The sequence below is a fragment of the Lepisma saccharinum genome, chromosome 16, assembly GCF_977018435.1.
Source record: "Lepisma saccharinum chromosome 16, izLepSacc3.1, whole genome shotgun sequence".
Taxonomy (NCBI): domain Eukaryota; kingdom Metazoa; phylum Arthropoda; class Insecta; order Zygentoma; family Lepismatidae; genus Lepisma; species Lepisma saccharinum.
Genome location: NC_139244.1, coordinates 13726182 through 13750415, shown reverse-complemented (window position 1 = coordinate 13750415; position 24234 = coordinate 13726182). Strand labels below are relative to the sequence as shown.

At 40.5% G+C, this 24234-nt stretch overlaps 1 protein-coding gene across 3 annotated transcripts in view; it reads right to left on the bottom strand.

The window, feature by feature from the left end:
- The window catches only part of LOC146000261 (sodium/potassium-transporting ATPase subunit alpha-like), a 471911-nt gene that overhangs the window by 47415 nt on the left and 400262 nt on the right, over positions 1 to 24234 (bottom strand). The window lies entirely within an intron of this gene.

Here is a 24234-nt window from a genome sequence, read left to right as displayed (position 1 = left end):
ACCTAAAGCAAGGAGCTGGCAACTTTGCTTGAGGTTTGCTTTACAGTGCATAAAGCATTTTTTGCCAACCTACATATAATAAACAAGGAGAGCCGGCACTGCCATAAAAGAGAGAGAGATGGATGGATGGCAACACTGCACGGGTTCAACATCATCAAATAAAAATCGCCTTAATGGTTTTCTCTTGTAAGGCATGATCTCCATTTTCTCGCAGTGTTGCCAACTCCTACCTACACTTTTTTTTTACTTGGCAAGGGCTAGAGAGAGAGAAAAACTTATAGCTGGCAACAGTAATGAGCGAATGCGCCATATCGTAATTTTCCAACTCCGGCAATGTTTGTATATCGTGAACTTTGTAAACCTCTCTCTCGGGGGAACGATGTGCCACACACACACACACACACACACACACACACACACACACACATACACGCGCGCGCGCGTATGTATTGTGACGCAAACAAACAAACAAAATAATAATAATTGTTGTTTTTTAGGATACCTGGCCCCTATAACCTCGCCAGGGTGCGTGGTGCCCAGCCAAAAAAGTAAAGGTTTTCTAACGGCTGCGGTTATCTACAACCGCACCTCTGTAGAGTTTCACGTGTTTTTTTTTTCTCAAACTTCCATGAAACTCTACAGAGGACCTCCGTAATGCATGCAACGTGTACTAACGACTCTAGTGTTATTTGATGTTGTGATATTTTTGGATATAGAGTTTTATTGTGAGATATAGATAAAAATAATTATGTTTATTATAATATTTTCTTGATGAAGATGGAGAATATGTGTGTGTTACAAATAAAGTTGCATGCTTTTTTTTTCTAGTGTGTGTGTATGTGTTTTTGATGTTTCGACAGCATCTGAAACGATAAAAAAAGAAAGAATTTTATTGTTAATTTTCTTGTGTAAAAACAACAACAAATTTTTTTGTGCAAATTTTCTGATTTGTCTCTCGTGCTATAGTGCAAAAAAAAGATATTGTAACTGATAACTAATGAAATTGACATTTGTAACTGATCTGAACTAGTGAAATTCGTATTGTGCTATTGTAACTGATTGTGCTAGTACAAAAAATTTCTTATTTGTGCAAGAAAAGATGTTAAAAACTTGTTAAAACTGCTCTGTGACCCTCTCGTTCTTCACGTCGTAGGCGAAGGACTTCTCTGCAATCAGGATGACACTGCATAGGGTATCCTCGGGCAAGGCATCGTGGAACTCGCAGACGATCTTGATGTTGGTTCGATCGTTGACCACCACCTGCTTTCTCTTAGAAGCGTTGATGACGGTCATGGGTCTCCGTGCTTTGAATTCGCTGGGCGTGTAGTACATGTCCACGCTTCCCTCGGTCACGCGTTTGTAAGCCGAGAACGCTTCGTAAAGTTTGAGGTAATCGTTTTTGGTCACGTCGAGGTTGTAATTCTCGCGCGGGAACACTTCGTTCCTACCGTTCTTCAGATAAACGTTCTTGATCTTGCAGTCGTCGAATTTGCTGGAATCTTTTTCCTGATTCTTGTCCCTCCCGGTCTGAAAAAGCACTACGACGAAATCTGGCATGTCGAACTGTATGTTGTTGAACTGCGTCGTCACGTCGAATTCCATGTGACTTCCCGACGCCATCTTCTGCACGCACTGGTAACCGTGAAAGTGAATCGGCACCTGCGGACTTTTCAAGATCTCCGCTTTGTACTTGAGGGCGTAGTTCGTTTCGTATTCCACCACCGGCATTCTCAATTCCATGCTCCGGATGACGCATTTCGCTGCTTCGGGTAAAGTGTTGGCTATCGGCGTGGTGCCGTCCGGACCCAAAGTAGCGTATCGCATCAGTGCGTCGTTGTCGTTGGCCGCTCTTCGAAACGTGATCCTCAGTCCTCCCTTCCACATGATCTCCTTGTAGTCCGAGAAGAAACCAGGCAGCAGACGCATGGGAAAGAGCACCGTGTGACTTCTCGTCGATATTTTGGTCCCGGCTTCGAATCCCCCGGCCTGGTAGTACGCTGCGTCCGTTTTGGATAATTTCAACGTTCCCACTGCCGTCGACGTGATGCCTGGATAATCTATTCTGTCGATGACGGTGTTGTGTTTCCTCACCTCCACCTGCGAGAACAGGTGAGGCACGAAGTTGTCCACGAGTATCAAGTTTGCTGCTGCGGGAAACGCGTCTCCGCTTTCCTTCTTCACCACGTCGAATTGAAGGTAGAGGTCCGCTCTGTGAGGATGAATGAACCCGTCGCCTACGTCCACGTCGTATTCGATCTCCCTGTTCGCTTCGTTCAGATTGGCGAACGTGCGACGGTTGGGAGGGAAAGATTGCAATTCGTAACTTTCGATTTGCTCCATTTTACATGTATGGTTATTTATTATATGTTGATCTCCACGATGGCCGTCGTAGTGGCACCTGCGAAATCCACCACGTCTCCTTTCTCGTTCGTCACCACCAACTCTATGTCGTCTATGCGGTTGCGACATACTGGAAAATAGATCGGCGAAGAGGGCGTGTAGATGATCGGTTCCATGAACTCGGAACTTGGTTTGAACGTGGCTATGATTCCCGTCTGCTTGTGACTTCCTAATAATCCGTCCGAAGATTTCGTGATCATTCCTTCGGCCACGTTACAGTGTACGTTCAGAGTCTCGATGGCCAAGAATTTAGGAATGTTGGTTGCTACGTGCTTGATGCCAGCTTCGAGTTTGGTGTCGTTCTCGAAACCTAAAAGTTCTCCCATGGTGCCCAGGTCCACGGTCTCCGTCGCGGATAGGATTTCCACTCTGTGCGTGACCGAATTTTGAGAAAGGTATGTGCCTTTGGGTAATTGAGCTTGCAAAGTGGAAAGATTGTATTGTCCTGGCGTGACGACGATGTGTTCGCTTCCGACGCTAATTTTGTTGTTGTGCTGCGTAACATTAGGTATGAGGTACATGCTGTAGAATGCACGCAGAGCCACGGATTTAGGATAGACGATGTCGTCGTGCAGCGTGAGTTTCAAGATTGAAGATTCGCTTGTGAGATGGAACACGCCCATCCTAGTGATGCTGTTTCAGGTTCCACAGTACTTTCTGGAAATCTTCGACCGTAGGGTTATTTATTTTAGAGAGAAACGCGAGCACGGAGAGGCAGAGATGACCGCAGTTCACGTCTCCGAAATCTTGAATGCGTTCGTCGTTGTAGTATATAGAGGTTCTGTTCGTTTTCAGATAATGGACTAAATTTGTAGGTGGAACACCTCCGAAAGAATCGAAAACGAATGCTTTATCATCATTTTTGTGGTAACATATCCAATGCGTGCCTGGATTTTCTTGACCGTCCAAGTTGACTACTCCGCATTCTCTTCTTTTGACGCTTGAAGGTAACGAGTCGGACATGAAAACTCCTCTGAAGTGTTTGATTCGTAACGGTTCGATCAGAGATTCAATGTCTCGGTTGGTGAGTGCTGCTGTTTCTTTTTTTTAAACTTTTTCATCACGCCCTTCCCCCCTTTCTTCTCCATGGCCAGGTTGTGACGTTTCTGTTCTTCCAACTCGGCCTTGTTCTTCTTCGAGTCGATGACGGTTTTCGCGATGGCGGCACTTCCGCCGGCCAAACTTCCCACGGCCCCCAATGCTGCCAGGATGGCCGGGATGCTGAATATGAAACCTCCGATCTTTTGCTGTTTCCGCGAACGCTGCAATCTTTTCAATTGAGGTGTGCTGAGCAGCAATTTCATTCCGTGTCCTTTCGACAAGCAAGAACGTTTCTTCTCGCGTTGTTTCTTGGTGAGTAACCCATCGAGGGCACCTAGATTTTTTAGATTCGAATATGGTATCTGGTACACGACACCCTTGGGCTTCATGTTGATGCTCTATGTGTTATTTTTTCACGGTATGTTATTTATATATAAATGTTCTGAGATTTTTTTTCAATGGATGTTATTTTATATATACTCCGCGTAGCCCCGTTACACAAATTCTATTACATGCTTTGTTTTCGTACCAAGAAGTTCCTTTGTCCTCTTGTACACGATTCGAGTTTTGTTCTCGATTAAGATAGCTAGCTTCTCGTCGGATAACATGATAGCGTATCGATCTGGTAAAAATAGACTGTATTGTCCGTTGAGCAACAGACACACCTTGGGACCATACTGGGTAGAAACGATTGAACCGGAAGTTATCGTGTAAGGTTTGTCGACTTCCAATTCCTGAATTTTTACATACTCGACTGACAAATTTAGCATTTGTTTTAATGCTTGGAGGTCACTCAATTTTTCAGTTGTCATATCGAAGAAGAGAAATTTTCAGTGTGTGTGTTAGAGAAATTTAATTTTTTTTTCACGATGTGTGTTATTTATATATACCGAAGATTATTTTTTTTTTCACGATGTGTGTTATTTATATATATTTTTTTCACGATTTGTATCGAAGATTTTTTTAACAGAGGAAGAAAGTTCGTGCTTCGGAGAACGCGATGTTGTGAGTGATGATTTCTTCAGTTTCCTGTTTGGACTTACGCCAATCATCAGTATACCGTCTTCTCCCCTGCCTCGCCTCGTGCAGTTCGTCCAACCTCTCGTTCAATTTCTTCCCCGCGGCCGACAGAAGAGTGTCGAGATCACCGCACCTCATTCCACTGATCTCCCGAAGACGGTCCTTGAGAACTATTTCACAAGGGATGCGAAATGCCGGCGTCGTTTTAGCTATGATCACAAGTTTATTAACATCTCCGTTAACTACCTTTTTGAATATTTTAGATAGTAGTTCGTGCGGCAAATCAGTTATGCAAGCCATGTTGGTTTTTTTTACTGTATGTTATTTATATACCCCACCCCAATTTTTGTTTTGTGTTCATGGCGATGGTGGTACCCAGTGCGGCGACCCGTTCAACCAACGATGCGTCTCTGCTCACGAACCTTTCGAAAGCTGCGTGCTCTAACTTTCTGTCTGCTTCGTGACGTACAACCAGATCCGTCTGCGTGGTGTTGTAGGCGATGTCGTGATCTTTGCATGCGGCGTCCAACGGATTCACACCCTTGTCTCCTCTCTCCAATCTTTTCTCGAGTTTGGTACCCGGTCCGCAGTACTGGTAGCCAGGTAAATGCATCTCGAAAGGTAACTTGTTGATGATGTCGTTCACGAGTCCTTTTCCTTCGGCCACGTTCCAGAATCTCGGAGGCAGCGTGTTGATGATTTTGATCAGGTAACCTATGCCCTTGTCGTCGTTCACGATGAAGTTGGAAAGTTTCGTGCTGATCATGTCCACGATACCAACCTTCTCGTTGTAGAAATTACGGTTGCCTGCATTCTCTTCGCCGGCTATCACCAACAATCGGTCCACGAGTTTCCTCACGTCGTCCACCCAAACGAATTCTTTGGGTAACGTGTTGTAGCGTTTGACGCCGCTGCCTGTTTTGACCTGGTTCCAAATCGGTTTGATGAGATTCCTGTACTTCTCGCCGCTGCTCGATTTCACCCTATTCTGCGAGGCGTCGTTGTTCTGGTACAAGGCATCCGTCATGATCAGAATTTCCTTGTAACTTTGGTAATCTTCGTCGGTGTAATCTTTCGGCTGCTTTTTGGCGACGAGTTCCCACAGTCCCACCGTACCGGGATACCTGTTCCAACTATCCTTGTCGCCTAAATTGACTTTAATGTCGTTGCCTTCGAAGGTCACCTTCGATTTCCCAATCTTCCACACCACACCACCGCCTTCGTTGGTTTCCATGCTAGGATACAATCCGAACACTTCATCCTTGTCGAATTTCCCCGTACTCAGGTAGTCTCGTGCCAAAGGCCCCAACTCGATTTTATCCGAAGACGTGCTGCCTATGGCTCGACGTCGTGCCGGTGCATCCTTCAGTTCGAACGGCGTCGAAGGAATGCTCGAAATGGGCGTGGGTACGGCATAACTTTTAGCTGCGAGCGGTACGAGTTCGTTGATCAAATTTTTATTTTGTTCCGTGACACTTTTAATTTCTTTACCTAGACCGCTGATGGCATCGATCACAGGTTGATCCTGACGTTTCTTCTCTTCGTAGAATCCGCGATTCTCGGATTTCCAACCTTTGAAGCGTTTCGCGAGGTAATCGCGAAGCTTGAGATTTTCGTCTTCGATTTTTCGTTTCGTCATGACGTTATTTATACACGTCGTTTCTCACAACGTTGCAACGTTTAGAAAGTCGTTGATTTTGTTTCTGTATTTTCCGTCGTTGGGTTTCCTCGTCATGTCGATCGTCGCGAATCCGAAATCGTCACCGTTCCAGCAAGTAGAGCAGCAGCGTTCCGAAAATTGATTGTAGTTCATGTCTCCGCCTACGTAGTCATCGTACGCGTGCTTGAGGTTGGTGTGATCTTGACGAAACAAACATATGAAATTAGCTTTGTCGCGCACTAACTGTTTTGGAATTTTGGAAAACGTTTGAGCTAGGTAGAAGCAATCCATTCCTTTGTGACGACCTTGCGTGAAAAAGTTGCGAATTTCGTTTTGATTTTCCAGGATGGCGTCGTCGAACACAACGACTGAATTTTCACGACAATCGTCGAGTGGTTTTATTTCCGAGGCGAACGTTGCAATATCCAGACCATCGTACAGTTTCATCAGTTGCTGGTATTTGGATTGCTCCAAACTTTTCGAGAACACGTACAGGTGCCTGTTCTTCCAATCTAACCAATTCGGTGCGAGGAGAAAATTGTCCACGAGCAGTGTCGTTTTCCCACACCCCGAAGGACCTACGATCAGACAGCGGAAGCTGTCGGGAAGCAACTCGCCGTTCTTTTTTTTTCTCGTTTGACTTTCCGAATCCGGTAGACGCTTCACCACGTTCCACGTACTCACAAGATCACTTCGTTCGCGTTGATCCAACTCTTTTCCGGAAGTCCCAGCCATTTGACAAACAGTTTGTCACCTTTCCTACGCAATACTTTCTCGATGAGGTACGTGTCGGGGTGTTTCGTTTTAGAGAGTTCCTCTTCGTAAAATCTTCCTTTCAAAATCTCGCCGCTACTATCTTTTATTATATACGTGTGTCGGTTTCCGGGTAAAACTCGAACCACCGTAAAGAGTTCCGTGCTCCAATTTTTTGTGAACCCCTTCTCGAAGGCGCGTTTGAATTTGTTGATCCTCACCTGGTCTCCAATTTTGTATTTAGCTTTTTTTGTCGTGGGTGTGTACTTTGGACAGTAAACGGTAGAAATTAAACGCTGCTCGTCAGACTTGGTAACGTCAGCTGGCTTCATGCCTATCGTTCTGTGTACCGTATTATTATAGGTGTCGACGAGTTCCGGCAGGATGTCGACCCATTTGTAATTTCCCCGAAGCGTGAATCGTTTCCACATGTGTGTTTTCAAGGTTCGATTAAATCTTTCCACGATGCCGGCTTTGATGTGACTAAAGGTCGAATAATGTTGAATCTTGTGTTTTTGAATAAACTTTTGGAATACGGCGTTGTAAAATTCTTTACCGTTGTCCGTTTGCAGAAACCGTGGTTGTCTGCCGCCGCTTTCGCGAAAAATTAATTTGAATGCTTCCGTGACGCACGTTCCCGTTTTCGCCTTCAAAGGTAGAGCCCATGCGAATTTCGAAAACGTGTCTATGACGGTGAGGAGGTACTTGTTGCCCTTGTTCAATTTATGTACATTTATCAAATTGCCACTGCTCATCTCCACGAGGTCACTTTGCCAGAGGTCGTCGATGCCCTTGGTTACCACAGCCAAACGTTCGTAGTTACGGCGTGCAGGTTTATGCAATTCTTCGACGATGGCTTGCCTAGACATTTTTTTAGAGATTACGTTTCAAAAGAAGCACCAGCGTGATGGGATTCAAAGAGGGTGGCACCTCGCTCGTGTTTTGAATGATCAGCTTATCGCCGGCACTCACGTCGAAAACGGTAAGATCTTCGTCTTCGTGTATTTCATATATGTTGCGCGTTTCGTTCCAACGTGCCAGAGGAATATTTCCTGCTTTCTGGACACCACGATTCGATATCAAAGTCATGGTGGGAACGCTAGCTTTTCTGCCGTGAGACCAGTACGAAAATTCGTTTATCTGAATCGTGCCATCGAGGAGAAACTTGTAGTACGGATGATAAGGATGTAACATGTACAGTTTGTTACCTTCGACGAACGTGGAGATTCTCTGTTGATTGGGTACGCTGTTGATTTCGATGGCTTGCAGAGAATGCAGTTTAGCGAATTTAGTGTCGACGCCGAGCAGATTACTGTGAACGTGTCCGAGTTTATTTTCGATGGGCAGCAAATGCTCGACTATGGTATCCGTTACGGCAGACAACGACGGTTTGATTTTCACTTCCACGTTCAACTGCTTGTAGTTTTCGTTGAGTTCTTGCAACTTGGCACCGAAAGAAGCCAGCGTCGATTCCTGCGTGGACTCCAGCACTCCGACTTGATCTCTGATGTTAACGACGATGTTCTGAAGGTTCTCGACTTGATTCAATTTCGAGCTCTTCTCGGTAAGATCGTTCACGATGCTTCGCATCTCTGTAAACTGCGTGTGAAGGTCGGCGACGCTCTGCGAAGTGGGCAGCGTCGACACCAGCGAACTAATTTCGTCTCGAATCTGTTCCACGTTCGCCGTTTCCGTTTCTAGTCGTTTCAGCATTCGAGATATGTTTCTTTTCAAAGCGTGCAATTCTTTGGAGGTGGGGAGATTGGCCACCCTACTCTCGAGATCGCTCAATGAACTTTTGATGTCGCTCGAATCGGATAGTGCCGTCACCGCCGTTTTCAATTTTTCCAAATCTTCGCTCGAAGGCACGCTCGTCCGTAACGATTCCAAGTCACCCTGTATGTTGTCCAGTACGTGATGAAAATGAGCGAGATTCGTTTCGACGTTCAAATTTTCTAAATATTCGATCTTCTGCTGAACCGTGCTTAACGTGTCTTGAATGCTCGTCAACGCTCTTGCTTCAGCGCGAATATTTTTAATTTCTTCGTTGATCAATTCCAAGGACGCCTGAAGCGTAGCGATGGTGGTTTGAATGTGTTCGAAATCTCGATACGCCTCCAATTGAATTTTTATGTTCGCGACGCTTTTACCGATGACCTGCAGTTCGTCCGACGATGGTAGGTTCGTCATGGTATCTTCCAAAGTCTGTAACTTGGATTTAATTTCTTCCAACGTGCCGGTGAGTAGTAGTATTGATACTACAACCAGGACGAGAAAGTACGAACCCCTCTCCAGCAGATTTGCTATACTTAAATCAAGCTCAACATGCCCATATAAGTTTCTTGCTCTAGTGTGGAACCTTAGTCTAACCTAAGAATTTTGGAAAAATGCCCTCGGGAATTTTTCAGAAAGTACGAGCTTCCTCAGAAAATACGAGCTTCCTCAGAAAGGAAGAGCTCCCCTGAGAAAGGAAGAGCACCTACCTATACACACCTACACCTACCCACACCTACCCACACATATTTACTTCCGGTCCACTTCCGGTCCACTTCCGGTCCACTTCCGGTCTACTTCCGGTCCACTTCCGGTCTACTTCCGGTCCACTTCCGGTTCACTTCCGGTCCACTTCCGGTCCACTTCCGGTTCACTTCCGGTTTGCCTGGTACGGTCAGGACGAGAAAGTACGAACTCCTCTCTAGCAGCTTTGGACATATTTAAAACTTGTTCAATATGTTTATATGAGTTTTTGTTTAAGTGTGGAGCTCTTATAATTCAAGATTTTTGTAAAAAATGCCCTCGGGAATTTTTCAGAAAGTACGAACCTCTCTCTAGCAGATTTGCTACACTTACAAAAGTTGCATCAGCCAGATTTTTGTTTATAAACTTGTCAATTTTTGGCTACACCAGAAATTAAGCTTATAGTATGTTTTTCTGTCAAAATCCCAGGAATCTTGAAGATATCTATTGGGTTCTGAGACCGAGTGGAGTGTGGTGCATTGCCTTGTAATCAGGAGGGTTTTGGGTTTGAGTCCTCATAAAATCTGATGGCAAAATGTTAATATTGTTGTTTTGTAAACAAAGGGGCTTTGGGTTCGAGTCCTGATAGATGTGGCTTTCCATATGTGAGATTTTGCTCTGTTGATAGCTTCCAGATCTTAAATTTGGTAAAAAATGTTATACAACAGGGCAAAATTATTCTCTATTAAGAATCACCAGAGTACGGCCGAAACTGCATAATCAATACATACATACGAATGGAGGTCAAGTAAACATTGCATGTTTTTTCCAGGAATTAATGCTTGCCCGGGAATTGTATGCCACCAGATATAATCTATATTGCGTCTTTTCAGAGTTATTCATCATCAAATAGTAATTGCCTTCTTTCTGTATGCCTGAGTGATTATATCTCTTGATATTACCTCTATTGTGCCTTTTCCGAGGGAAATTACATGTCATTTGTCATGGAACTCAAAGTGAAATTTTTATCTACACTATGTACCCTTTTAGGGACCATCTATCATATTGAGAAATTGCCTTCTCGGATATTGCCATTGCAAAGGTTTGATCTTGTCGCAGCTGAATAATTGTAATGGCAAATGTGCTGTGTTAGTAGGTAAAAGCTTTTCTGCTCGTAAGCATAGGTGCAATAAAATGGGTAGGTAATATGTTTTCTGACGGTAAAGTATTGTTTTATATCCAAAGGGTTTCTGTGTTTGAATTGTGCTTCTAGTTCGAGTTGCTGTTTTAAGTCCATTTTATGCACAGTAAGGCTAATCGGGACTGGCACTACAGTTTTAAAGTGGGATACCACTTGTGCCTCCACCGGGTATCGAACCCGGGACCCCTTGATTACAAGGCAATGACGCTACCACTGCGCCATGGGGGAAGCCCCGAATTGTGCTTCTAGAACTGCTCTGTGACCCGCTCATTTCTCACATCATAAAGATATGATTTTTCCCCTATGAGAATGACACTACATATGGTGTCTTCTGGTAAGGCTTCGTGGAATTCACAGATAATTTTAATGTTTGTTCTGTCATTAACCACAACTTGTTTCCTTTTTGAAGTGTTAATTACGAACATGGGTCTTCGTGTCTTGAATTCATCTGGTGTGTAGTACATGTCAGTATTGCCAATAGTGACTCTTTTGAAAGCCGAAAAAGCTTCATATAATTTAAGAAAATCATCCTTGGAAATGTCTAAATTGTAATTTTCTCTAGGAAAGACTTCATTTCTGCCATTTTTAAGATATATGTTTTTGATGTTGCAGTTATCAAATCTACTTGAATTTTTTTCCTGATTATTGTGTCTCCCAGTCTGAAACAGTACCACCACAAAATCAGGCATGTCAAATTGAATACTGGAGAATGAATTTGTTGCATCAAACTCATAATAAGTACCAGTGGCAGGCTTCTGTACAGCTTGATATGTGTAAAATTGCAGAGGAATCTGTGGATTTTTTACTATATCTGCTTTGTATTTAAGAGCATAACTGGCTTCATATTCAACAACGGGAATTCTTAGCTCCATAGTCTGAATAATGCACTTGCCCTCATCTGGTAAGGTATTAGGCATAGCTTCCCCTGTAGGGTTTAATGTGCTGTATCTCATCAAAGCATTATTATCGTTTGCAGCTCTTCTAAATGTAATTCTTAACCCGCCCTTCCACATAATTTCTTTGTAATCCGAGAAGAATCCTGGCAACAGGCGCATGGGGAACAATACTGTGTGGCTCTTGGTTAATATCTTATCACCAGCCTCAAATCCACCTATTTTGTAGTAAGAAGCTTCGGTTTTGGATAATTTTAGAGTGGCCAAAGCTGTAGAGGTAATGCCGGGATAATCTATTCTGTTTATAACAACACCATGCTTTCTGATCTCAATTTCAGAGAACAGATGCGGCACAAAATTGTCTACCAATCTTATGTTTGAATTTGCAGGGTAATCTGTTCCATCGAGCTTTACAACATCAAATTTGATGTATAGATCTGCTCTGTGGGGGTGTATAAAGCCGTCCCCTACATCAAGATCAACCTCGATTTCTGTGTTGGGTTGATTTAAATTTGCAAATGTCCTCCTGTTTGGAGGGAATGATTGTAGCTCATAACTCTCAATATTTTCCATTGTATGTATTTTTATTTAAATATTAATCTCTATGATTGCAGTTGTTGTGGCTCCAGCAAAATCAACTAATTCTTCTTTTTCATTAGTGACCATCAATTCAATGTAATCTATTCTATTATGGCACACAGGAAAATATAATGTTGGGGATGGATTGTAGATGATGGGCTCCATGAATTCGGAATTAGGTTTGAATGTTGCAATGATGCCAGTTTGTTTGTGAGTGCCTATGCCATTTGATTTGGTGATCATACCCTCAGCCACATTACAGTGAATATTCAGAGTCTCTATGGCTAAGAATTTGGGTATATTCATAGCAGTGTGTTTGATGCCTGCTTCGAGTTTTGTGTTGTTCTCAAAGCCTAACAGCTCTCCTATAGTACCCAGATCCACTGTTTCTGTAGCAGATACAATTTCTACTCTGTGAGTGACAGAATTTTGACTTAACACTACACCTCTGGGTAATTGAGCATTTAGAGTGGATAGATTATATTGCCCTGGAGTGATGACAATTTTTTGATCCCCTATTGCAATTTTGTTGTTGTGGTGCGTAATATTAGGGATCAGGTACATGCCGTAAAATGCTCTGAGAGCTATTGTTTTGGGATACACTATGTCATCATGCAATTTGAGTTTCAATATTGAATTTTGGCTGGTGAGATGGAATACCCCCATGATGTTTCCAATACCACAAGGCTTTTTGAAAATTTTCAATTGATGGTTTATTTATTTGAGACATATATCTAAGAACAGATAAACACAAATGTCCGCAATTAACATCTTTGAAGTTTTGAAGACGGGCATTATTGTAATAAAGATTAGCTGAATTTAGATATTTTACTAAATTTTCAGGTGGAACACCTCCAAATGAATCAAACACAAATGCATCATTTTTTAAATATTTAAGATAACAGATCCAGTGAGTGCCCTGATTTTTGTACTCATCCAAATTAACAATGCCACACTCTTTGTTGAGTGGTTGTTCTGGTAAAGAATCAGACATGTACACACCCCTAAAATTTTTGATGCCCAGTGGCTTGATTAAAGCTTCAATATCTTGGTTTGTAAGCGGCTCTTGTTTTTTTTAAACTTATTCATGGCTCTCTTAACACCTTTGCCTTTTTTCTCCATGGCGAGGTTATGGCGCCTCTGCTCATCTAATTCTGCCCTATTTTTCTTGGCATCTATTACTGTTTTTGCTATGGCAGCTGATCCCCCGGCCAAGCTCCCAACAGCCCCGAGAGCAGCTAAGATGGCAGGGATGGTAAATATGAATCCCCCTGTATGTGATTTTTTTCTAGATTGCTGTAATTTTTTTAATTGGGGGGTACTAAGCAACAATTTCATACCATGTCCCTTTGCAAGACAAGAGCTTTTTTTCTTGCGCTGTTTTTTGGTCAAAAGACTGTCAATAGTTTTAAGAGATTTGAGACCTGCATAAGGTATTTGATACATAACACCCTTGGCCTTCATTGTAGGTTTATTATATACATGTTCACAACCCCCACCCCAGTTTTTGTTTGGTGCTCATAGCTATGGTGGTTCCCAATGCTGATATTCTCTCACTCAAAGAAGCATCTTTGCTTACAAATCTACCAAATGCAGCCTCTTCTAATTTCTTGTCTGCAACATGTCTCTTGTCAAGATCAGAATGTGTGTTGTATGCTATGTCATGGTCTCTACAAGCAGCATCTAGGGGATTTACACCAGGATCCCCTCTGTTTAATCTATGGTCTAGTTTTGTGCCTGGACCACAATACTGATAGCCTGGAATGTGTAGTTCAAATGGCAGCTTGTTTATAATGTCATTAACCAACCCCCGACCCTCAGAAACATTCCAAAATTTAGGTGGTAGAGTATTAATAATTTTTATGAGATATCCAATCCCCTTAGGGTCATTCACTATAAAATTAGACAATTTTGTGCTTATCATGTCCATAATTCCAACCTTTTCATTGTAAAAATTGTGGTTGCCAGCATTTTCCTCCCCAGCTATCACCAATAACCTATCTACAAGTTTCCTGACATCATCAACCCACACAAATTCTTTGGGCAGGGTGTTGTATTGTTTGATTCCACTACCTGTCTTGATCTGTGACCATATGGGCTTGATTAAATTATTGTATTTTGCCCCACTGCTAGACTTGACCCTTTTTTGTGTGGGATCATTGTTCTGGTATAGAGCATCTGATTTTATTAATATTTCTTTGTAATGTTCATAATCTTGATCTGTATAGCTGCCAGGCCTTTTCCTAGTCATCAGTTCCCACAATCCAGGTGTTCCGGGGTACTTAACAAAAGCACCTTTTTCTCCGAGACGAGATTCTGAATAAACAATCAGATCATCCCCCATAAATGTTACTCTGAAATTGCCAATTCTATGTATGATACTGCCGTCAAGCTCTGTGTCAGCATATAAGCCAAAGACCTCATCTTTGTTGTCTCTAGGTGTAGTTAAATATTTTTGAGCAAGAAGACCCAATTCAATAGGATCCTGAGTAGCTTCAATTCTTCGAGGAGCAACAGGACTAGGTGTATGAATACTGGAAAGTGGGGTGAATGGATAATCTAATATGTTCCTAGCAGCTACAGGTACAAGCTCCGTGATCAAATCTTGATTCTGCTCTGTAACAGTTTTGATATTCTTACCTAAATTATTAATAGCATCAATGACAGGCTGTTCTGTTTGTTTGTGTTTTTCATAAATTCCACGGTTCTCTGATTTCCATCCCTTAAATCTTTTTACAAGATAATCTCTTAACTTAAGATCGTCAATGACTGGTCGTTTCATGGTTATTTATATATGTCTCAACGTCTAGAAAATCGTTGATTTTATTTCTGTATTTTCCAGTATTAGGTGTTCTTGTCATATCAATTGTGACAAACCCATAACTGTCCTGGTTCCAGCACCTACTGCAAAACTTGGAAAAATCATTGTAGCTCAGGTCCCCACCTACATATTCATCATGTATGTGTTTGAGGTTGGTATGATCTTGATGAAACACACATATAAAATTGCTGTTGTCTCGGATCAGCTGCTTCGGTATTTTTGAAAAAGTCTGTGCCAGGTAGAAGCAATCAATGTTTTTGTGTCGGCCCTGTGTAAAGAAATTTCTAACCTTGTTTTGATTATCCAGTATAACATCATCAAACACAACAACAGAATTATCGAGACATTCGTGAAGTGGCTTAACATCTGGTTCAAAAGTAGCAATATCCAGTCCATCATATAGCTTCATCAGCTGCTGATATTTTAATTGTTCCAAGCTCTTAGAGAAGATATACAAGTGCCTGTTTTTCCAGTCTAACCAGTTGGGGGCCAATAAAAAATTATCAACCATTAGTGTAGTTTTACCACAAGCAGATGGCCCAACAATAAGACACCTAATATTATCAGGTAGCAATTTGCCATTTCTCTTATTCTGCTGTTCAGGTTCTGGCAGCCTCTTTATAACATCCCAGGTGTTCATATTATTATTTTGTCTGCATCGATCCAGCTGTTTTCCGGATGACCCAGCCATTTGACAAATAACTTGTTGCCTTTTCTGCGGATGACTTTTTCTATGAGATATGTGTCAGGCTGTTTAGTTTTGCTGAGTTCTTGTTCATAGAACCTGCCTTTGAGAATTTCTCCTCGATGATCTTTTATTATATATGTATTAAGGGTCCCGGGTTTAACTTGAACCACTGTAAATAATTCGGTGCTCCAGTTTCTTGTAAAGCCTCTTTTGAATAAGTGCTTATATTTGCTGATTCTTACTTGATCCCGCACCTTGTATTTGGGTTTTCTTGTTGTTGGCTGATATCTAGGATAATAAACAGTCCTGATCAATTTTTGCTCATCAGATGAAGTTACTTCAGAGGGTTTCATGTTGATTGTAGAATGGACCGAGTTGTTATATTTATGTAGAAGTTCTGGAAGAATATTAAGCCATTTATAATTACCTTGAAGTGTAAATTGTTTATACATAAGATTTTTTAAGGTTTTGTTGAATCTCTCTACAATTGAGGCTTTGAGATCACTGTAACTCGAGTAATGTTTTATTGCCTGGCTTTTAATAAATTGTTGAAACACTGAATTATAAAATTCTTTGCCATTATCTGTTTGCAAATAGCACGGGGATCTTCCACTCTGATTGATGATTGTCCTGATGGCTTCTGTAACACATGTTCCAGTCTTGGATTTGAGTGGCACAGCCCAGGCAAATTTTGAAAATGTATCTATTACAGTGAGTAGATACTTGTAGCCCTTGTTGATTTTGTCTAAGTTTTTCAACTGTCCACTTGACAACTCAATCAAGTCGCTCTGCCATAAATCATCTATGCCTTTTGTGACTACTGGCAGTCTCTTATAATTATGTCTGGCTTGTCTGTGTAATTCATCAACGATAATTTGTCTAGACATAATATGTAAACAAGAATATTGCAACTATAGGGTGTTCAGCAGCTGAGACTGCAGGATTTTCTAAATATAATTTATCCCCTATTTGTATTTTAAATTCCAGAGATCCATCATCTTCAGTATAGGCTGTTTCTAATGTATTGGGGTCTGTAAAATCCTCTAATTCTACACTGGTGATTTTCACTTTGTTCTCAGCATTTGTTATTGATAAGGTGGGGTAGTGGTGTGCCTGTGGTTGATGCCAATATTTGATCTTGATTGGTCTCAGTGTGCCCCCAACAAAAAACTGGTAATAAAATTGTGCAGGGGACAGCATATATATTTTGCCACCTGGTGTAAATGGAGAATCATATTCTTTGTTGGGGATGCTGTACAATTCAAGAATTACTGAATGTTTTGGATTCTCGATTATGCCTGTTATTTCCTTTTCTGCTGTGAGCAATCTACTTGTTACAGATTCAAGATGCTCATTGATGGTCCTAACAACATCATCGTGGCCTGGCTTGATCTTTATGTCCACAATAAGTTTCTTGTATTGTTGCACAATATCTTGAAGCTGGGTGGCAAAAACAGACAGAGCATTTGCTTGATTGGATTCCATGGTCCCTAGCTGTTGCTTGATATTAGCTACAATATGTTGCAAATTTTCAACAACTGCCAATTTCGAATTTTGAGCAGTAAGATCATGGACCTGTCTTCTGATATCCTCAAACAAGGCATGCAGTTCATTAATATGTTGATTGGTTGGAAGAGTGGCCACTGTCTGAGTGAGTTGTTTGATCTCTGTCTGGATATTCTTGATATCTTCTGATTTCAATATCCTATTCACTGCCCTCTTAATATTTTTAAGTTCCTGTGATGTGGGAAGATTTGATACTGTATTTTGCAAATATTCAAGTGCCAATTTCACATTGTTTAATTCAGATGCATCAGCCACATTTTGCATAGCATTTTGGAGCAGGGCTATATCTGCCTGAGAGGGTGTTGATTGTTGTAAAATTTCAAGCTTTGTTTGGATATCATCGATCAAGTGATGAAAATGAGATAGTTCAGATTCAGTGTTGAGGTTTTCAAGCTTTGTGATTTGGTGCTGGACACTGACAAGGGTATCTACAATCCCAGGCAGGCGAGATTCTTGTACATTTGCCAAATCACTTTGCACTGCTGCTATTGTACCTTCAAGATGGGTTATGGTACTTTGAATTTTTCCAAAATCTTCGTATGTTTCGAGTTGCAGCTTAATATTTGCAACACTCCGAGTTATTGCATTCAAAGCATCAGAAGATGGCAAATTGTTCATAAAATTTTCAAGTGTCTCAATTTTTTCTTTAACCTCGGCTATGGCATTGTGTAGAGGATCCAGATTAGGTATCTGGAGTGATTGAATCTGTTCTTTTAGAGTGGAAATGACTAGATCAAAATCTTCTTGTGATTTTATGCTTTTGACAATTGTTTGGAGCTGTGCCTGAACATTATTTATCTGCTCTTCCAATTGTTGTTTCAATTGCTCGGAGTTGGTGGCCTGGGTCTTAAATTTGGCTTGAAGAGCTGCTACAGCTTCTTCTAAACTTTGAAAATTATCCAATGTTGCCAGATCAGTATATTTCTGAAGCAACAACTTGAGTTCAGAATCAATTTTAAGGAGAGGGTCCATGCATTGTGATTGCAGATTTGTAATTTCTAATTGAAGACTGGCATTGAGTGTGGTTTGTAAAGCTTGTAAATCACTTCTTAATTTCTTGACTCTGACATCAAGCATCAAAATCTCATCACTGTGATCTTCATGCCTTGTATGGCCAAATATATCATTAGGCATTTTGTTTTAGTGGTTATTTATTATAGAGTATCTGATTCTTAATTCTATAAAAAAGGGTATAAGCTTGTCATAAGATCCAGGGACCTCAATATATAAGCAGTCACCAGCAGAAACAGTATAAACAGTGCCAGAAACCATGTTTGAGTGCTTAATTCTATAAATATTTCTCCCTACTGAAATCTTGACATCACCCTCAGGGGTTGTAATAAATTGCAATTGCCCACCTACCGGTAATTGGTAATGATTTAAATTATTGTTAAATATGTACAATGTTTTGCCTGTTTCTTCATCATTATCTGTAAGTATGCTGTTCAGATGAATAATTAACAAGCCACTCAGTTTAGACAGCATATCAGGAGAGGGTTGTGGTGTGGGCAGGTCCATAATAGCTTGTTTCTTGAACCCAAATAAGTTCATAGGCATGTTTATTTATTTCAAATCATGCTCTGTATTTGGGCATTGTTTCCCACTTTTCAAATCACAATGCCCCCAAGGTAAAGTATGTATGTCACATGATAAAATGCATCTCTTGTCATCATGTGGGTCCAGGGCCACTTTTCTTACAATATTTGAAGTCAACAAGTGATCCTCACTCTGAATTCTATTTTCTGATGTTCTGATTGAACTCTGTGATTTGATGCAATTTTTATAATCTTCAAATACAAGATCTTTTTCAACAGTTACTCTGCCAACGCCCTTGGCCTTTTTGACAACAGCACTACATGTTTTAAAACTGTATACCTTGGCACTTAACCCAGCAAATTCCACAATAACATCACCAAGTGTCTCATCTTTTAACTTGCCAGGCACCTTTTTGTTGTGGGGTTGAACTAATGTATGTTCACTGGTATCAAAGTATTGAAACAATTCAGGCTGTGACATATCTTGATAAACATCTTCTGTTTGAATATTAAGAATAAAACTATCCGTGTCCATGTACAATAATTTTACACGATCACCATAAAAAGGTTTCAGCACATCATAATACAATGTTAACATATGTAATTTGGACGATTCCAATATTGCAGCCCCTACATAAATAGGTTTATCAAACTTGATCTTTGTTTTCTTCATGTTGAAAAGTGCCATGTGCTCATCATAAATTCTTCTGTAATTGAAGTTGGGCTTTGCAACCAATTTTTTGCTCCGGCTGGGGTCAGTAATTATTTTAACATCGGTATGTTTCCTGACATTTTCAATTGTTTTGCCATACACTGAATTCACCATCAATTTAAACAAGCCCTTATCAAATTCGCTCTTTGCAGATGTTCGAAGCTCCGTGTTTGTGTCAATATATGGTTTCAACCATTCTGAGTGCCTGAACCTCAAAACTTTGCCAACTTTGGTTACTTGAACACCATGTTTCATCAGGAACTGGAGGTTTTTGTAATATATAACATAATCCTGTTTTGGCTCCAGGGTCATCATGAGCTTCTTCTGTTTAGAGCCAGGTGAGCACTTAACCTCAGGAATTGGGGACAGATCAGAAAATTTGTTGTGTAAATGATCTGGAATTATCAGATCAACCTCTATGAATAGGCCATATTCACTGTCATCAAAATCCTTAAGATCCTCAATATTGAAATTTTCAACCCATTCAAGCTCTGCATATGGCAGTTTTTGCATCATAGCATAACCATACAGGTTGTTTGCATCTACATACAGTATATAATTTGATGGCCGTGCTGGATCATAATCAGGCATATGCTTGTTATTTGCTCTGGCATATCTCTGGGAACATTGCACCATCCCTCCTCTTATGCATTCCTCCATAAACAGATACATATCTTGATCGTGGATCAGATCCAATTGCTTTTTGGTATTGAAAAACATTGCAGACCATGCTAGGCCCGGGGCACTGAAAAAATACACTGGGTCCAGTCCATAATTTTGCATGGAAGATTTTCTGAATGTTTGCAATATATCAGCTAAGAGAGTAACATCAAGTTTCAAATAAGCCATGTGATAATCACCAAATGTCTGGCATTTTAAATTTTTCCACATCAATTTGGCATGGTGATAATCCTCATCAGTGATTCCAGATCCTCTGATTTTGCTGTAAAATGCTTGTTGTGGTGGCAGGGAACACTCATCAAATTTAGAAAAATCTGTAACATAGTCATATGGGTATACACCCTTCCGCCTAATTAATTTCAGGTCCTGATTTGGAAACAATGCACGTGTGATTTTCAAGTCATCATCAGATAATTGAGAGGCCAGTGTAGCCAGGCTAGCAGGTAAAAATCTGTAAGAATCAAGAAATCTTAATTGAAAAGAAACACCATGAACTTTAATTATTTTGCTAATAGATATATATTTTTCATCATTTTCAGCTAAAATATTTAAATTCTGCTTGTCAAACCCCTCGTATCTGATCAGATGATGGAAATCATAATTGGATGCTCCATGGCAAAATATGGGGATAAATCTTGGTCTCTTGATCTTAATATTACAGCTATTACACAGGGCCTGTTTATATCGACCATCTGTATGAGAATGGTGATGTACCTTGATATTTGTATCTGAAAATTCACAATCACATACCGGGCATTTTTCTGCATTGTTGAAATCCTCAATCTGTTTCTCTGTTAAAGGCAACATGGGCTTTGATATTAATATGTTGTTAGATGCTATGTCACGGCACACATTTTTTATTATATGTGCAAATATTTTGATGGCATTTGGTCCCTTGTATGAATATTCTTTAATAACAACACCATCCCGTATAACCACACAACAAAAGCTGGAAGGTTCATGTTGCTGGTACGGTGTAATTGATGATTCTTCTGGATCTGGGCTACAGAATGCAATAGGTTTGAGGTTCGATTCGAAATCACAGGCTATATATACTGGGTGTTCCAACAAGGCTTCAAACTTTTTGAATTTGCAATTTTCACTTGGATTGGGCATCACCATATGAACAGGTTTATGGTTGCCACAGTATTTCAAATGCTCAATTAACTTGTTTTTAGCAATTTCTGCATTTTTTTCACGAACCCCATTTACCATTTTTTGACCATCAAATACAGTTAAGCATCTTCTGCACAATTTAAATATTGTATGAGTTTTGTCTAGTTGTGTTCTCACTAAAGCTTGAAGACTGTGTATCAGAGTATAATGGTATGTATCATCTCCTTCAATTAAGAGCAGATCAATTGAAATAGCAGATTCATCATCAATTGTACTGATTCTGAGAGGTGCTATCGGGCAATTGCCAGTGGAACAAATAAATACATTAATAGATAATTGTTTGCCATTGATGTGCCTGGCTCTTTTTTCAAATTTATCAATATTCTGGACAGACATTGGATATTCCAAACCCTCCATTGCATCGTCAAAAAGATGTTCATACTGTTTGTAATAAGTTATTCTCTCAGGATGGCTTGAAACTGGATACAAAGCAGCTAATATACACCACAAAAAGCATTTCTGGTCGGCATTTTTTATATTGACCACAGCTCTTTTGTTTTTGATATTGGCAGGTAGTAGCACATATGTAGATCCTTGTAATGGAGTGAATTCAGAAATATTAACATATAACTTGTGTGATGAACCGCATAGGCTCCATCCTGACTCTTTTGCCGCAAATTCAGAGTGTTTAATGTTCAGTTGATTTATCAAGCTGCTTATTATTGTGTTTGAATTTGCATTTGAATATATAGGTACAGTTTCTGTTATGTGGGGATGTGTAAATTTTGTGCCGTTTGGCTTCTTATATTGTACAAACAATTTGAGGGACAGTTTATAAGAGCCATTTTGTGCATTTAGAATTGCCTGCAGATCAGAATTTATACTGTTCAAGAAATTCTCAATGCCACATCTTGGCTCTGATACAAACGGGTAATCTATTAATTGGCCGTTAAAACTGCTACGGGTAGGTTCATGGCGTGGCTGTTTTGCTGCTCTGGCATTAAGAGGCGCTTCGTGCTTTCTTTTCAGACCAGATGTAGATGGTTGAGAGGGCAATGCTGATGACTGTACAGAGCAAGTATCTTTATGTTTATATGTGAAATATTCCATATTATATTTTCTATTGCATTTGGGGCAAATTTTTGTGGGAGTTTTGTATTTGTCTGGATTACAAATTTTTTGATGCTTGGCCCAATTAGAGCTGGATATATTTTTATTGCATTGATTACAATATTTTTGATTCGGCATTTTTGTTGTTGTTTATTATATACAATTTCCTGGGTTTCAATTCAAAACTTTATACTGGATAAAAAATATCAGTTGGGTTCAGCACTGTGATTTGTATGTGTGTGTATGTGTGTAGGTGTGTATACACTTAATATTTTTGGCTTTGGTATTTATATAAAATTTCCTGGGATTCAAATCTAATCTCTATGGATTAATATTAATAATATTAATCTTATGACAGGTTGTAAAGCCAATGGCCCACAAGTGGAAAATCATTCACACTGACCCGGCGCAAATGCCTGCACAGACATGCATATCTTGAATAGCAATAACCTTGTTATGTATAACAGGCTGGGACAAATATAAGCTTAACTCTAAATATGAGTGGATTACAACAAATAACAGATTTTATATTGTTCAATATGAATTTAAACCAGTAAGTATGAGAAGCACTGTATCAACACGTCTGTTCCCCTCAGTCACTCTCTCATAACTGGCTGATGCAATAATCGGGAATTTCTGTTAATACTGAGGAAAAAAATCAATACTACCGTCTCGGGAATTGCGCACATTGCCACAGAGGGGAAACATGCAAGCACGAAGCAATTCTAGAGGTAAGCTCTGCATATTGTTTTGTTTTAATATTAGATAAGCAAATTGAATGGTATCCAATTGAACTTAAACCTGAAGTAAATATGTATAGGCGGGTATGGATACAAGTTTATAGACAAACTGATGCAATTTTTGTAAATCTGCTTGAGGGGGGTTTGATATTTTCCGAATTATAAAATTCTTGGGTTAGGCAGGTGCTACACTTAAACAAATGAACATGTTGAGCAACTTTTGTAAGTGTAGCAAATCTGCTAGAGAGAGGTTCGTACTTTCTGAAAAATTCCCGAGGGCATTTTTTACAAAAATCTTGAATTATAAGAGCTCCACACTTAAACAAAAACTCATATAAACATATTGAACAAGTTTTAAATATGTCCAAAGCTGCTAGAGAGGAGTTCGTACTTTCTCGTCCTGACCGTACCAGGCAAACCGGAAGTGAACCGGAAGTGGACCGGAAGTGGACCGGAAGTGAACCGGAAGTGGACCGGAAGTAGACCGGAAGTGGACCGGAAGTAGACCGGAAGTGGACCGGAAGTGGACCGGAAGTGGACCGGAAGTAAATATGTGTGGGTAGGTGTGGGTAGGTGTAGGTGTGTATAGGTAGGTGCTCTTCCTTTCTCAGGGGAGCTCTTCCTTTCTGAGGAAGCTCGTATTTTCTGAGGAAGCTCGTACTTTCTGAAAAATTCCCGAGGGCATTTTTCCAAAATTCTTAGGTTAGACTAAGGTTCCACACTAGAGCAAGAAACTTATATGGGCATGTTGAGCTTGATTTAAGTATAGCAAATCTGCTGGAGAGGGGTTCGTACTTTCTCGTCCTGGTTGTAGTATCAATACTACTACTCCGGTGAATTCTTCTTGTAATTTGGAAACGGCGACGTGCAAGCGTTCTACATCAATATCGTTCACCACGGTTTGAAGTTCGGAGAAATTCTTTTCGATTGCGGAAGTTCGTTCTTCGATTTCGAGTTTCAATTTTTCCAAATCTTCATTTTTCGATTGAAATTGTTGTAATTTGGCCAAATCATTTTGAAGCGAATCCACGCTCAACTGTATATTTTGAACGCTGTCGTAAGAAGGTACGTCGATATAATTTTTTATGAGCGTTTTCAGTTCGGAATCGATTTTCAGAATGGGGTCGAGACATTGCGTTTGGAGCGTAGCGATTTCCGACTCTAAACTTTTGTTTAAGGTCTCCTGCAAAGCAATCAAATCGGTCCTCAACTTCTTAACACGAACGTCCAACATGAGAATCTCTTCTGCATGGTCTACACG